Raw genomic sequence first — 13595 nt, 5'->3', positions numbered from 1 at the left:
GGGGAGTTTCCCTCCCGGTTCGAGTTACCTATCATTCGTTTCCTCAAAGCTTCTTTATTTGGGATGTCAAAACTTCTAATTGGCCAAATAACATTTTCCTGCAAATAGGGTTGTCAGAGTCCATGTACAGATTGTTATAATTATCTAGTTCAACAAGTAGTTCGTCCAAAAATGAAAACTCTCTCATCATTTACTCACCCTCAAGTTGTTCTATCTGATTGCAAACATTCTTCAAAATATAATCCTTTGCGTTCAGCAGAACAAAGACATTTATACAGGTTTGGAACAACTTGAGGGTTAGTAAAAGATGACAGAATTTGCATTTTTGGGTGAACTATCCCGTAAGGTGGTAAAGTCAAATATTCAGGGCAGAGCTACAGATATGTTTAAGACTGGAAGAACTGGAAGAGCGAGCTACTCTCTGAGAGAACAAAGGAAATTAACATTTGAACTCACCCTTGTGCACTATTGAGACGAAAGTCTCACCTCCGAATCACAGTACAATACACATTGAGTATCCTAATACAGGCCGGCAAAAGCAGGAGGTATATAGGCTATACATAAACAATACATGATCAAATGAGAATTAGGTGAGAACATTGGCAATTGAAAGTCAAAACTCAATGCGATAGTGACCTCTGGTGGAGATATGGTGATTGTACTAAAAATATCAACTTTCTATGTTTGAAATTACTCATAGGATGAATTTAAACTTAAAATCTGCTGATATTTCTAGACAGACTCATCTTTCTCTGTTCACTTGCATGAACCAGTGAATGTAAATCTTCCTTGCAAATATATGCTTTGCATTCATGGCAAGTGGTGCTCATTTTCAAACCTTGAAGACTTTAGAGGACACCACTTTGTTCTTGTTGTACTTCAGAATAATTGTACCTTTTTGCACTATCAATTTGTTGTTGTGACAAATGACTTATGTTTCTCTGTTGTAAGTTGCTTCAGATAAAAGTGTTTGCTAAATGCAGAATTTAAATGTTTTTCTTCCTTATTCTGCCACGGCAGCATTGGAGAGGAGTGCGGACATCAGCAGTTTTGGACAAGGGCATCATATGTGAAAAGAACCATGTTACCGTTTTTTGACAAGAAGGTTTTACTATGAATTTCTGTTTCATTCGAGCCTTCTTATTTTCAGAGCTCTGTACATCAGTGCCAAGATCAACAGTATCTTTAGTCTTAGACACATCCTCTTCAGCTTTATTTTCAATTTCCACCCTCTGCAGTTTCACTGATAATTAATAAATGGCCTCAGAATGAAATGTACACTATGTATGATTTTGTATGATGAACTTTTGTTGATCAAGCCGGTCAAATTTGACCTCTAAGGGACATGGATGGTGTCATTTTTAAAATCAATACTTTAAAATGAAAATATGCTTTTAATTTGTTTGTTTGGCAATACCATAGAGTTTGATTCCAATACCAATAATATATATTCTTTATTAAGTAATTTAGAAAATCATTAATTTATACATGTACGGTAAACACTGAATAATGGGTGTGTTGTAAACTCAGAATCGAAGACCAGGAGACTTTTGGGATCACGTTCAAGAAGTTATTTCTTTATTGAGGACTTCGCGTTGACGTGGCTGCAGTTCTTCAAAAGTCTAACTCAAACATTATACATTGTAGCTATATACATTCCAAGGGGGAGGGATTACATAGAGGCGGGAACTCTGAATAAAGCATGCAAATGAAGTGGGAACACACCCTACTCTGAGAGCACTACCAGTCCCATTGAATCAGCATAACTATTCACATGCTGATACTGGCCAGGAACTCCAATTCCAAGAGCCATCCCAGAGCCATTAAAGACAAAAGGTGAAAGTCAATCAACCTAACGATTCAACGTCTGGGCTCCGAAAGATGAGAATCAAGTGATCTGACTCATTTAAAACACAATAGAGAAAACGGGTCTGGCAGGAAAGGAGACTCTTGCTGGAGACTCAATAAATCAGTCTATAAACTTTATCAGTTTATATACTATTGCAGTGGAAAAACTAAATTAAACATTTAATAAATATGTAATACAACACTTCCCCCTTTGAGAGTTCTAATAACTCTCACAAAAATACAAATTTAAACACTTAAAAGTTCATTCTTGTAACTTGATCATAGATCATTACAGGCACATAGCATGTTCTGTGTTGTTCATCTGTAATTGCATGTTGACACTATTGCATGTTGACACAGAAACAAACATGCAATTAGGGGCCGTGAAGTTCTTACGGGTAATATTCTTTTATGGTTGGACCAGTCATGTTCTCGTGCGAGGCGTGAGTCATTTGTTGAATGAAACACTTGATACTGTGGACGCATACGTAGAATGACAGTAAGAGAAACAACAGCAGAATTGCTATTTCTTTAATCCACAGCCAGGGTTTACCAATCAAGTTTCCGAACCATGAAGAATTGTCTTCAGTCATCTGATGTAATTTTGTTGAAAGATCAAGAATGTCTTGTTGGATTTTGTTCAAGTTCTCTGTTGGATCCATTAACCCGGTGCAGCACTCAGGGCCGATAATGGTGCAGGCTCCTCCTTGTGTTGCAAGAATGTAATCCAAGGCCACTCTGTTCTGTAAAATCATTATCTTGTGTGAAGCGAGAGTGTTCGTAATGTTACCCAGGGCCAAAACTGTATCATTGGCCAATTTCTGTACAGAATCCGACAGGCTTCTGACTTGTTCGAGAGCCTGCGTGACACCATACGATGGGATTAAGGCTCCAAGAGTTCTTGACCACCACGTTTGTTAGTATTAAGGCAATCTTGATCATGTTTCTGGATGACTGAAGTTCCCATAGGTTAGTCTCTGCGTTGTGTATTTTTCTTCTGTGTTGGTTGTAGTCTCTGCAGTTGGTCTAGTTGTTTCCTGAAGGTTGGGTCTTCATATGCAGGTGTGTAGGTCAGTGCATATGGTTCTCGGGATAACCGTCAAGTGGTATCTGCACAGAGTTAAGAAAGAAAAACAAAAGAGAACAACAGCAAAAGAGTATTTGTTGTAAAGACTGCAAACATTTACATTTACATTTACATTTAGTCATTTAGCAGACGCCCTTATCCAAAGCGACTTACAAATTAGGACTAAGTTCAGCGAGTCATCATAAAGAGGCAAAAGCAACAACAACGCAGGAAGTGCTCAAAATACGAAGTTCTGGTATTATTCAGAGTAGCATAAGCCTGATAAGCAGTGATGGGAATAACGGCGTTATAAATAAACGGCGTTACTAACGGCGTTATTTTTTTCAGTAACGAGTAATCTAACTAATTACTGCTTCCTCCATTACAACGCCGTTACCGTTACTGTCAATAAAAATGCGGCGTTACTTTAATTGAGCTCACTGAAGCGGTTTTCATCCGAGTAGGCTCTCTCTCAGCCATAGGAACTGCAAAGTTTTTTCTCTGGTGTGTGAGTGTTTATGAGGCGCGGGACTCGACAAAAACGAGGCGAATGCCGCGAGCGTGCTCGACAGTGCACGAGAGAGACCGAGTGTGTCCGAGAACGCGCTCGACAGTGCGCGAGAGAGACCGAGTGCGTCCGAGAACGCGCTCGACAGTGCGCAAGAGAGACCGAGTATGTCCGAGAACGCGCTCGACAGTGCGCGACAGTGACCGAATGTGTCCGAGCAAATACTTTATTTATAAATAAATTACACATATCAGCATTTGAATAATCTCTGTAGCATATTGGTATCATATGCAATGTTTTAATTAGTTTATATAACATAAACTCCAAAATAGCCTGCAGGGAACGTTCAAACATATTTGTTTGACGGTTGTGTGCACGTGCGGCAAACACGACTAGAATTTGGCTAAAATAACCTCTAATGATGACATTCTCTGTAGGTTATAAAAATAAACCCCCAAAAGATTATATTGTATTATTATTATTTATGTTCATACATTGTTCAGTATTATATTGAAAGCACTTTTTGTTAAACTTACTATTGTGAGGAAGAAAATACTTCAAGTAGGCTATACAGAATGTCTACCAGTTGTAAAGGTGTGTGAGTTTTATCATTTTAATTATATGCACTAGTGTATGTGTATGTATATTTTTATTAGGCTACTATTTATTTATTTTTGGTACATTTCTTAAGAAGCATAATTTATTTTTAGACTTATTTGTTGGCCAGTTGTGGCCTGTGCAATAAATATTAAAAGTTCTAAACCATCTATTGTTTTATTGTTGCACTATAGTAATGATAATATTTTAATATTTAAGTTAATAGGTGTCTCTCACATTGTCCCACAGCAACATTAAAATAGTGTATATTAGTGTACAATGTTTTATAATAATAAGATGTTCTATTTAGTGTCAATTTCATTCATTTAACATTTCATATTGGGGAATTTTCTTATATTTAAATTTTTTTTTTTTTTTTTTAAGTAACGCAATAGTTACTTTCCCTGGTAATTAGTTACTTTTGTAATGATGTAATTCAGTTACTAACGCAGTTACTTTTTGTGAGAAGTAACTAGTAACTATAACTAATTACTTTTTTTAAGTAACTTGCCCAACACTGCTGATAAGTGATGTTTCAAAGGGAAAGGATTTATTTTTTATTTATTTTTTTATATTTTTTTTTTATTGAATGTTTTATTGAAACATTAGGGTTGTATCCTCTGTTCAATCTGAGTCTGCTATTGTTGTTCCGTCTTTCCCTGTTTCTGATTTCAGGCGACACCTAAAGACCAGTGAGGTAAGGATGGACTAAAAAATGGGGAAGGCCTATGAGGTTGTCTTCACCCTGGATTGGCCCCCGACGCCTGTTGCGTTCAGTTCTTTCCAGGGCCCTCACTGGTCCATGTGTCCTATCCTATCCCTGTTGGTGGAGGAACAACTTTACAGTGTGAAACATGAGTCCAGGTTTTCCTTCCCTGACACAATACTGCAGCTGCTGTAATCAACATTACTTGATGTGGTCCTTGCCACTTAGGCTCTAATGGTTTGTTTTTGAATGACTTTATCATGACCCATTGACCTGGGACTATTGTGTGTCCACCTTCTGGTGGAGTCAGCCAACAAGAAACAACTCTCTCTTTGGCACTCTGTACTGCCTTTGTGAGGTTTTCACAGTAAGCGATCAGGGCATCTGAGACAATATGTACATCAGCATTTCTAAGATCAATCACACCTGGCATTTGCATTGGGCATCCAGTAATAATCTCATGAGGACTCAGTCCTACTGTTCTGTTAGGTGACGCTCTCATACTACACAATACTGCTGGCAACGCTTCAACCCATGGTACTCCTTCCTGATGCATTTTGCTTAACCTGATTTTGATTGTTCTGTTTGATCGTTCAACCTGTCCTGATGCTTGTGGCCTATAGGGACAGTGCAGATTCCACTTAACCTTCAACATTCTAGACACTTCCTTGACAACCTGTCCTGTGAAGTGTGTACCTTGATCTGAGTCAATGCAATCTGGTAATCCCCATCTGGGAATGAAATCAGTGACAAGACATTTAGCGGTATGTGCAGCTGTAGCACGCCCTGTTGGATAAGCTTCTATCCATCTTGAGAATTTGTCTATTACTACCAAAACGTCAGTTTTTCCCTTACAACGAGGCAACGATATGTAATCAACTTGCAAATGTCGAAATGGTCCTGGTGGAGCTGGGGTATGTGCTGCTGGTGTAATGGCTGCTGGTACATCATTATTTTTCTGACATGTAACACACCTTTTGGCGGTTTCTGTGGCTACATTTCTGAATTTTGGATTCCACCATTGGTTTGAGAACCTGTGATTCATCGTTGCTGGACCACTGTGACCCAAATTGTGTATTTGTTGAGCCAAATATGGCAACAGTGATTCGGGAGCAACATACTTCCCCCCTTTGGTCCAGCAGCCAGATGAATCAACGGTGGCTCCTTTGTCGAACCATGTCCATGCTTCATATAGAGGAACATCTTTGTACAAATCAATGATAGATTCAGGAGGCAGAATTGTCTTCTGTGCTGTACTACCTGAACACACTTGTACAGTTACATAGGAACAAGCCTGTTTAGCTGCTACATCTGCAAGAGCATTACCTTTAGCTTCTGTAGTGTTAGTTGTGAGATGTGCTTTCACTTTAATCACCGCTAATTTCTTTGGAAGTTTCATGGCAAACATAAGATCTTTCACTAATTCAGCATGCTTAATGGGGGATCCAGCAGAAGTTAGAAACTGTCTGCTTTGCCAAATGACACCAAAATCATGAATAACCCCAAAAGCATACCTGGAATCTGTGTAGATATTTGCAACTGATCCTGTAGCTAGTGTGCATGCTCTAGTTAAAGCTACCAGTTCTGCAGCCTGAGCTGAAAAATTATCTGGAAGACGGCCTGAAGCTACCACCTCAGTGGTGGACGTTACTGCATAACCTGCTCGTCTGTTCCCTTCAATTACTTGAGCTGAACCATCAACAAACAACTCAAATTCTGCATTCTCTATGGGAGTTTCTGCTATTTCACTAATGTAAGCGTAACACAATCATGAGTCATTTCGCCTTCATCCTCTAACACAACTTCAGTCATTGCAGACATCATACATGTTGAGGGGTTCGTGACTGGTGCACGCTGTAAAACAATGTTCGGGGCTGTGAGAGTAGTCAACCAATTTCCCCAACGAGAGGAAGTGACAGAAGTGACTTTTGCTTGATTCATTAGTGCGGACACTGCATGAGGGCATTTTACATTTACAGTCTGACCTAACACCATTACTGATGAAGCCTGAAGCGCTAGATGAACTGCCTGTATTGCTCTGAGGCAATGGTCCCATACCTTGAGCTACTATGTCAAGTTTACCAGAATAGTAATGAATTGGACGTAAACTGCCCCCATGATCTTGCATTAGACATGCAGTCATAAAGCCCAAGTGTTCAAGGACATAAAGCACAAAGGGTCTATCAGATTGAGCAATTCCTAATGCTGGTGCTTGACATAGTGCTCTTTTCAAATCATTGAATGCTTTGAGGTGAAGTTCTTCCATACAAACAATGTCTGAATCTTTACCATGGCCTTTCAATAAGTCATAGAGAGGCTGAGCAATCGAGGCATATTCTTCAATCCACGGCCTACAGTAACCTGCTGTTCCTAAAAATGAGCGTAGTGTTTTAATGGTAGTAGGCGGAGGTATGGCTTTGACTGAAGCCGCTCGATCCTGTGTAATGGATCTATTTCCTGCACCAATTGTTTGACCCAGAAATGTGACTTGCTTTTTAGCAATTTGAGCTTTGTGAAAGCTGCATTTGTGTCCTTTTTTATGCAAATAGTCCAACAATGATGCCAATTCAGTTTGATGTACCTCGTGATCTGTTGAGGCAATCAAAATATCATCGACATATTGGATCATAGTGGACTGTTTTACTGGACATTCTGGGTCACACAAATCACGTCTGACAGCCTGATGGTATATGGTCGGGGAGTTTTGAAATCCCTGAGCCAATCGGGTCCACTGATATTGTTCATGGTCAACTGTGAAAGCTAACCATGGCTGGCTGTCAGAGTGCAATGGTACAGAAAAGAATCCATTAGACATATCAATTACTGAAAAAATCTTACAATCTAATGGTGTTGATTTTATCAATGTTTTTATTGGCTACTCTGTAGTCTATGGTGAGTCTCCATGTCCCATTGGATTTCTTGATGGGCCATATGGGTGAGTTACAGGGACTGTTGGTTTTAACTAGCACTCCTTGCGTCAGCAACTTTTCTACAATAGGTTTGATTCCCTGTATGGCTTCCTTACTGATCGGATACTGTTTGGTAACCGGGGGTGGAGTTCCTGTCAATTTGACTGGTTCTACACCTGTCAATAAACCACAATCATCCTTGTCATTAGCCCAAATTGGATGATTCAGTAAGAAAGCATACTCTGGAGGGATTGCATTATTGGTAGAAATGTGTGCTGAGGAAATTTTAATGCTAGCAGATTCTGAGGACATGTCTAAAGTTAGATGTACTTGTCTCAGAAGATCCATGCCTAAAATTGCACCTGTATTCAATGGATCACATAGCAATTTTGTAGTCAGAGTTTTCGGGCCAAATTGTACCTCTATGGGCGGGGTTTCATACAAAACAGAATCTTCACCTATTACGCCAGTTAAAGAAAGTTTGGTTTTCTTGTACGGGATGTCTAAACCTTTAGCCAATTTTGTAGGAATTATTGTAATTTCTGCACCTGTGTCAAGCAAAAAATCAATCTCTCTCTCTTGTATGCTACCTTTCACAAAAATTCTTTTGTCATTATGATGGATTACAGGGGAAAGGTAGCCACTCACAGCCCCAACAATTAGTTTTTTTTCCTGTTCTTGTTGTGCTCTTAGAAGAGCCTGAACGAGCTGTCCTAAAGTTTCAGTGGACACTTGCGGAACTACATCAGGGTTGTAAGCCGGCTGAGAAGGAGCAGAATTATGCAGTCTATTTCTTTTATTATCTTTTAACTTCTTCCTACATTCTTTCTCCCAATGCCCTAATTTTCCACAGTAGTGGCATGTACTTTCTTTTTTAGTCCATCTATTGTCTTGTTTCGTTGGGTTAAACGTGGCTGCTGCTATTCTCACTTGGGTTTTAACATCAGCATCTCTTTCCCATGTAGCTAACCTGTCTAGGTTACTTCTGAGAGTTCCGTTAGCCCACGTAACATGTAGGAATGGCAAGGCTGATCTGTACTCAGCTATAAGACCATCTGCCCAAATATGGATTAGAGCTCCTCTATCATCTAGTACACTTTCAGAATCCTCCACTATTCCACTGTAAGTTGCAGCTGCTTGACAAAATCTTTCAGTGTATTCACTTATAGTCTCTCCTTTCTTTTGTACAAATCTAGTAACTTTCGACCAATCTATTTTGGGTCCTAAGAGATTCTTTAGGATTTTCAAAACACCTTCTCTCAAATCGCCTTTACTGGCTTGTTGCAGTTCGGAAGTAACAGCAGACTCAAAACTGTTGAATTCAGATTCAGTTAGAATTTGTGACATCAGCTGTGTAACTTCTGGCAACGACATGTCGTAAAGACGCATTTTACTGATCAATACCCTTCTAAATTCAGAAAATTCTGTGCGTGCTGAGGGTAAACTCTGGGATAGTCTCTCGATATCTTTGGGTCCTAGCACTTTGGCAACAGCTTGTATTTGGACAACACAAGAGTTGAGAGGAACACTTTCAGTTCCCTCAATTCCCTGAGACCTTCTCCTTGCCCCACACACCTTCACTGAATCTACTGGCTTATCAGTTACTGATTGGATGGCTACATCTGTTTCAAAGAAAGCTTTTAAGTCAGGATAAATGTTATCCGGCTGACTAAATTCTCCCTCATCAGTTTTTTCTGCATCTTTGTTGCGGTGTAATTTCTTAGTCAAAGAAGATATTCTAGCACGGAGCTCATTGTTCTGTTTCTCCAGCTCTGAGTTGCGTTTAGACTGTTCTGTAGCTATTGCTAAAACAAATTCTCTGTGACAACAAATAATGGCTTTCACCTTGTTCTTGCGAATACTGGCTCCTAGTACCTTTTTACAATCTTCAATTGACCATGCTTTGTCTGGATGAATCTCATATTTCTTTGTCAAATCCAATCTGACGGACTTCGTCACTATAGAGTCCATTTGCTCTCCCAACAATGTTTTAAATTCGCTTTCTGACCACAATGGCGTCACACGACCACCTTTTTCAGTAGTGGGGATCAGTCTGGCATTTTTCCTAAACATTTTTGTGAGTTTTCTTTGTTACCACACAATAAAAAAAAATAAAAAAACTTCTCTCTAGTGTCTACACAGAGGGTACACTTGTTAACACATCAGCTATTGTTAACTTTCCAAATTACCAACACTTCACACTTAACTTCCCTGCCGACAAGAACAGAGGATCAACAGAAATAACTAGCACGTAAAGCTAATTCTTCTCTGCCTAAAGCAAAGGATACCAAATATTAGCACTTGATGCTAAATCTTCTCTAACTGTATAAAGGATAAAACCTTCTCTAGCAAGAGGATGAAACACTTCCCTGGCAAAGCAGAGGATAAACAATATTAACCTGTAATGTTAATCTTCCCTGCCTGAAAACAGAGGATAAACTTCATCTCTAAAAGACAACTTTAGAGGATAACTTTAGTTAACCAAACTCTACAGCTGTTTGTTAACTACTTCTCTGAACGGCGCAGAGGATATCAAACTTGTACTGGTCTTTAAAGGTTCTTTTGAATAGAGTAGCACTCACCAACCCTTGGTTGTAAAGGAAGATTCAGTCTGGAAATCTTTGTTCAGCTGGAAGTTTCGCTCTGTATTCCAAAAGATGCAGTCTGGAAAGCAGATCTTTTGTTGAGCTTGCCGTTTCAATCTGGATTCAGGTGAAGAAGCTGGAACTCTATCCGGGTCACAGGGCACCAAATTGTTGTAAACTCAGAATCGAAGACCAGGAGACTTTTGGGATCACGTTCAAGAAGTTATTTCTTTATTGAGGACTTCACGTTGACGTGGCTGCAGTTCTTCAAAAGTCTAACTCAAACATTATACATTGTAGCTATATACATTCCAAGGTGGAGGGATTACATAGAGGCGGGAACTCTGAATAAAGCATGCAAATGAAGTGGGAACACACCCTACTCTGAGAGCACTACCAGTCCCATTGAATCAGCATAACTATTCACATGCTGATACTGGCCAGGAACTCCAATTCCAAGAGCCATCCCAGAGCCATTAAAGACAAAAGGTGAAAGTCAATCAACCTAACGATTCAACGTCTGGGCTCCGAAAGATGAGAATCAAGTGATCTGACTCATTTAAAACACAATAGAGAAAACAGGTCTGGCAGGAAAGGAGACTCTTGCTGGAGACTCAATAAATCAGTCTATAAACTTTATCAAGAGGGCCCACGTCACTCCTCTGTTCATCTCTCTGCACTGGCTACCTCTAGCTGCTCGCATCAAGTTCAAGGCACTGACGCTTGCTTACAGAACTATCACAGGCTCAGCTCCCTCCTACTTTCACTCACTCCTACGAGTCTACATCCCTACCAGACACCTACGATCGGTCAACGAGCGACGTCTCGTGGTTCCATCACAGAAAGCCACAAAATCACTTTCCAGAACATTCTCATTTACAGTTCCATGCTGGTGGAACGCTCTCCCCACCCTCATCCGGAATGCAGAATCCCTGACAACATTAAAAAAACAGCTGAAAACCAATCTCTTCCGCGAGCACTTAACCTTATAGAAAAAAAAAAAAAAAAAAAAAAAAAATAATAATAATCCTTTCCCTTTGAAACATCACTTATCAGGCTTATGCTACTCTGAATAATACCTGAACTTCGTATTTTGAGCACTTCCTGCGTTGTTGTTGCTTTTGCCTCTTTATGATGACTCGCTGAACTTAGTCCTAATTTGTAAGTCGCTTTGGATAAGGGCGTCTGCTAAATGACTAAATGTAAATGTAAATGTTATCAGTTTATATACTATTGCAGTGGAAAAACTAAATTAAACATTTAATAAATATGTAATACAACAGGTGTTAATAGATAACTAAATGTACTTATAATGAACAATAGTAGTCTATATATATTAAGGTTAAAGGGGTCATATAATGCCATTTTTGTACAAGCTAATATGATTCTTTAGGGTCTAAATTAAAAGTTTTACAGTATCTTGCTTTATTTCCACATGGACAGAACCGGAAGTAATGATAACTTGCAGATTTCAAGTGTCAGCTAGTGATTCAGTAACTGCTGTGATGGATTCAGTTCAAACAAGGAATCGACCACATGTTTAAATGATTAATTGGGCCTACATTCGGCCCTACAAGAATGCTCATGAGTCAGACTGCAGTGATCAAGCTCTCACAGGAGGCATCCGAAGTCGCATACTTCCCTACTATATAGTAGGTGAAAAACAGTATGTGACAAAAGAAGCATGTCCGAAATAATTCACAGAACTCATAAAAGAGTAGGCAAATAGCGCCCGGATAACTAACTTACTATTCTGAATGCATAAGATAATATAGGGTGCTTCTCAGTACTCGGATTGATGCTTTCTCATTTCCTCGCTCCTCCAAAGAGGATGTTTCTATGCTGTTGATCCCGGCAGTGATGTACAGTGCTCCGAAGGTCCGAATTAAACAGAAATTTGGAGTGAATTCACAGAAATTCGGAGTGAAACCTTCTTGTCAAAAATGGCAACACTGTTTTTCACATACTGGCCAAAACTGCTGATGTCTTCACTCCTCTCCAATGCTTCTGTGGGCAGTAGGCTAAGGAAGACGAAACATTTAAATTCTGCTGTTGTGTTGTAACCGATGTGGCTCGGGTTAAATTAATCACTGTGGTACGTCTGGTCAGGACGCAATGAAGATGCACTTAGGTTTCGTTGAGGATTTATTGGGTGTACTTGTGTGTGTGGTTCTATAAGACAAATACAAACCAATATATCAATACTTAACATTCATAAAATAATTGTTAATCAATAACAAAGACATTTCAATAGTTAGAAAAGCATTAGAACATATCCAGAAGTCATATTATTCACTTTTGTTATCTTTTCTGAATTTGGTCAGACTGGGGATCGAACCCCTGGCCGTTGCGTTAATGACGTCACATCGACAGCGCATGCAAAACAGAATGACGAAGCACGTTTCTTAGCATACTCGTCAATTTCAACAAATAATATAAATATACCCAAGGAAAGGCTATTACAATAATGCTTGATTTAAACAACAAGAATGTAAGTGTAAACAATTATTAACATGCAATGTGATAATATGCAGATCAATCGGCCGTACAGACGACTTTAATTAGGCCTATTTAACCTAACAAACAGAATTATGTTGATAACCCATAAACCACAAATGAAATAAGATCCATAAACATAGAAACTTACTTTTAGATGCACGCACATGATTAATAACACCACTTTCTGAAATGAGGCAAACTCTCATGAGCTCCGCAGTCCACACTCTACGGATTCATAACAACAACTAATGCACTTCCTTTTCAGCATATTCCAATTACTCCGTTATTCCTCAAGGGGGCGTTAACAGTCCATAGTCATTGAATCTGTCAACTCTCAACAAGAAAACCCTACTAATATAAATCTATTACCTGAAGTGCTAAATACAAACCCCTTTGTAACAGCCGCCCCCAAATTTGCAGTCAAATTTGCTTATTTAGAAGGGCTTGAAACTACATCTGTGTCTGGGAGTGCTGGTAGTTTGATGAGGCGCTACAGGTCTGATATACAGTGAGGAAAATAAGTATTTGAACACCCTGCTATTTTGCAAGTTCTCCCACTTGGAAATCATGGAGGGGTCTGAAATTGTCATCGTAGGTGCATGTCCACTGTGAGAGACATAATCTAAAAAAAAAATTCCAGAAATCACAATATATGATTTTTTAACTATTTATTTGTATGATACAGCTGCAAATAAGTATTTGAACACCTGTCTATCAGCTAGAATTCTGACCCTCAAAGACCTGTTAGTCTGCCTTTAAAATGTCCACCTCCACTCCATTTATTATCCTAAATTAGATGCACCTGTTTGAGGTCGTTAGCTGCATAAAGACACCTGTCCACCCCATACAATCAGTAAGATTCCAACTACTAACATGG

General features: G+C 39.2%; 1 protein-coding gene and 1 long non-coding RNA gene across 2 annotated transcripts in view; one reads left to right on the top strand and one right to left on the bottom strand.

The window, feature by feature from the left end:
• LOC309512341 (4-galactosyl-N-acetylglucosaminide 3-alpha-L-fucosyltransferase 9-like) overlaps nt 1-13595 on the bottom strand; it is a 176477-nt gene that overhangs the window by 27122 nt on the left and 135760 nt on the right. The gene's annotated exons all lie outside the window — the stretch shown is intronic.
• Nucleotides 119-13218, top strand: LOC309513260. The gene is made up of 3 exons (XR_014211385.1): nt 119-250; nt 296-1513; nt 11503-13218. It is a non-coding gene; the product is annotated as an uncharacterized lncRNA (long non-coding RNA).

This window comes from Leuciscus leuciscus, assembly GCF_965113295.1.
Source record: "Leuciscus leuciscus genome assembly, chromosome: 13".
In the NCBI taxonomy this organism is placed as follows: domain Eukaryota; kingdom Metazoa; phylum Chordata; class Actinopteri; order Cypriniformes; family Leuciscidae; genus Leuciscus; species Leuciscus leuciscus.
This window is presented reverse-complemented; position numbering and strand designations above follow the sequence as displayed.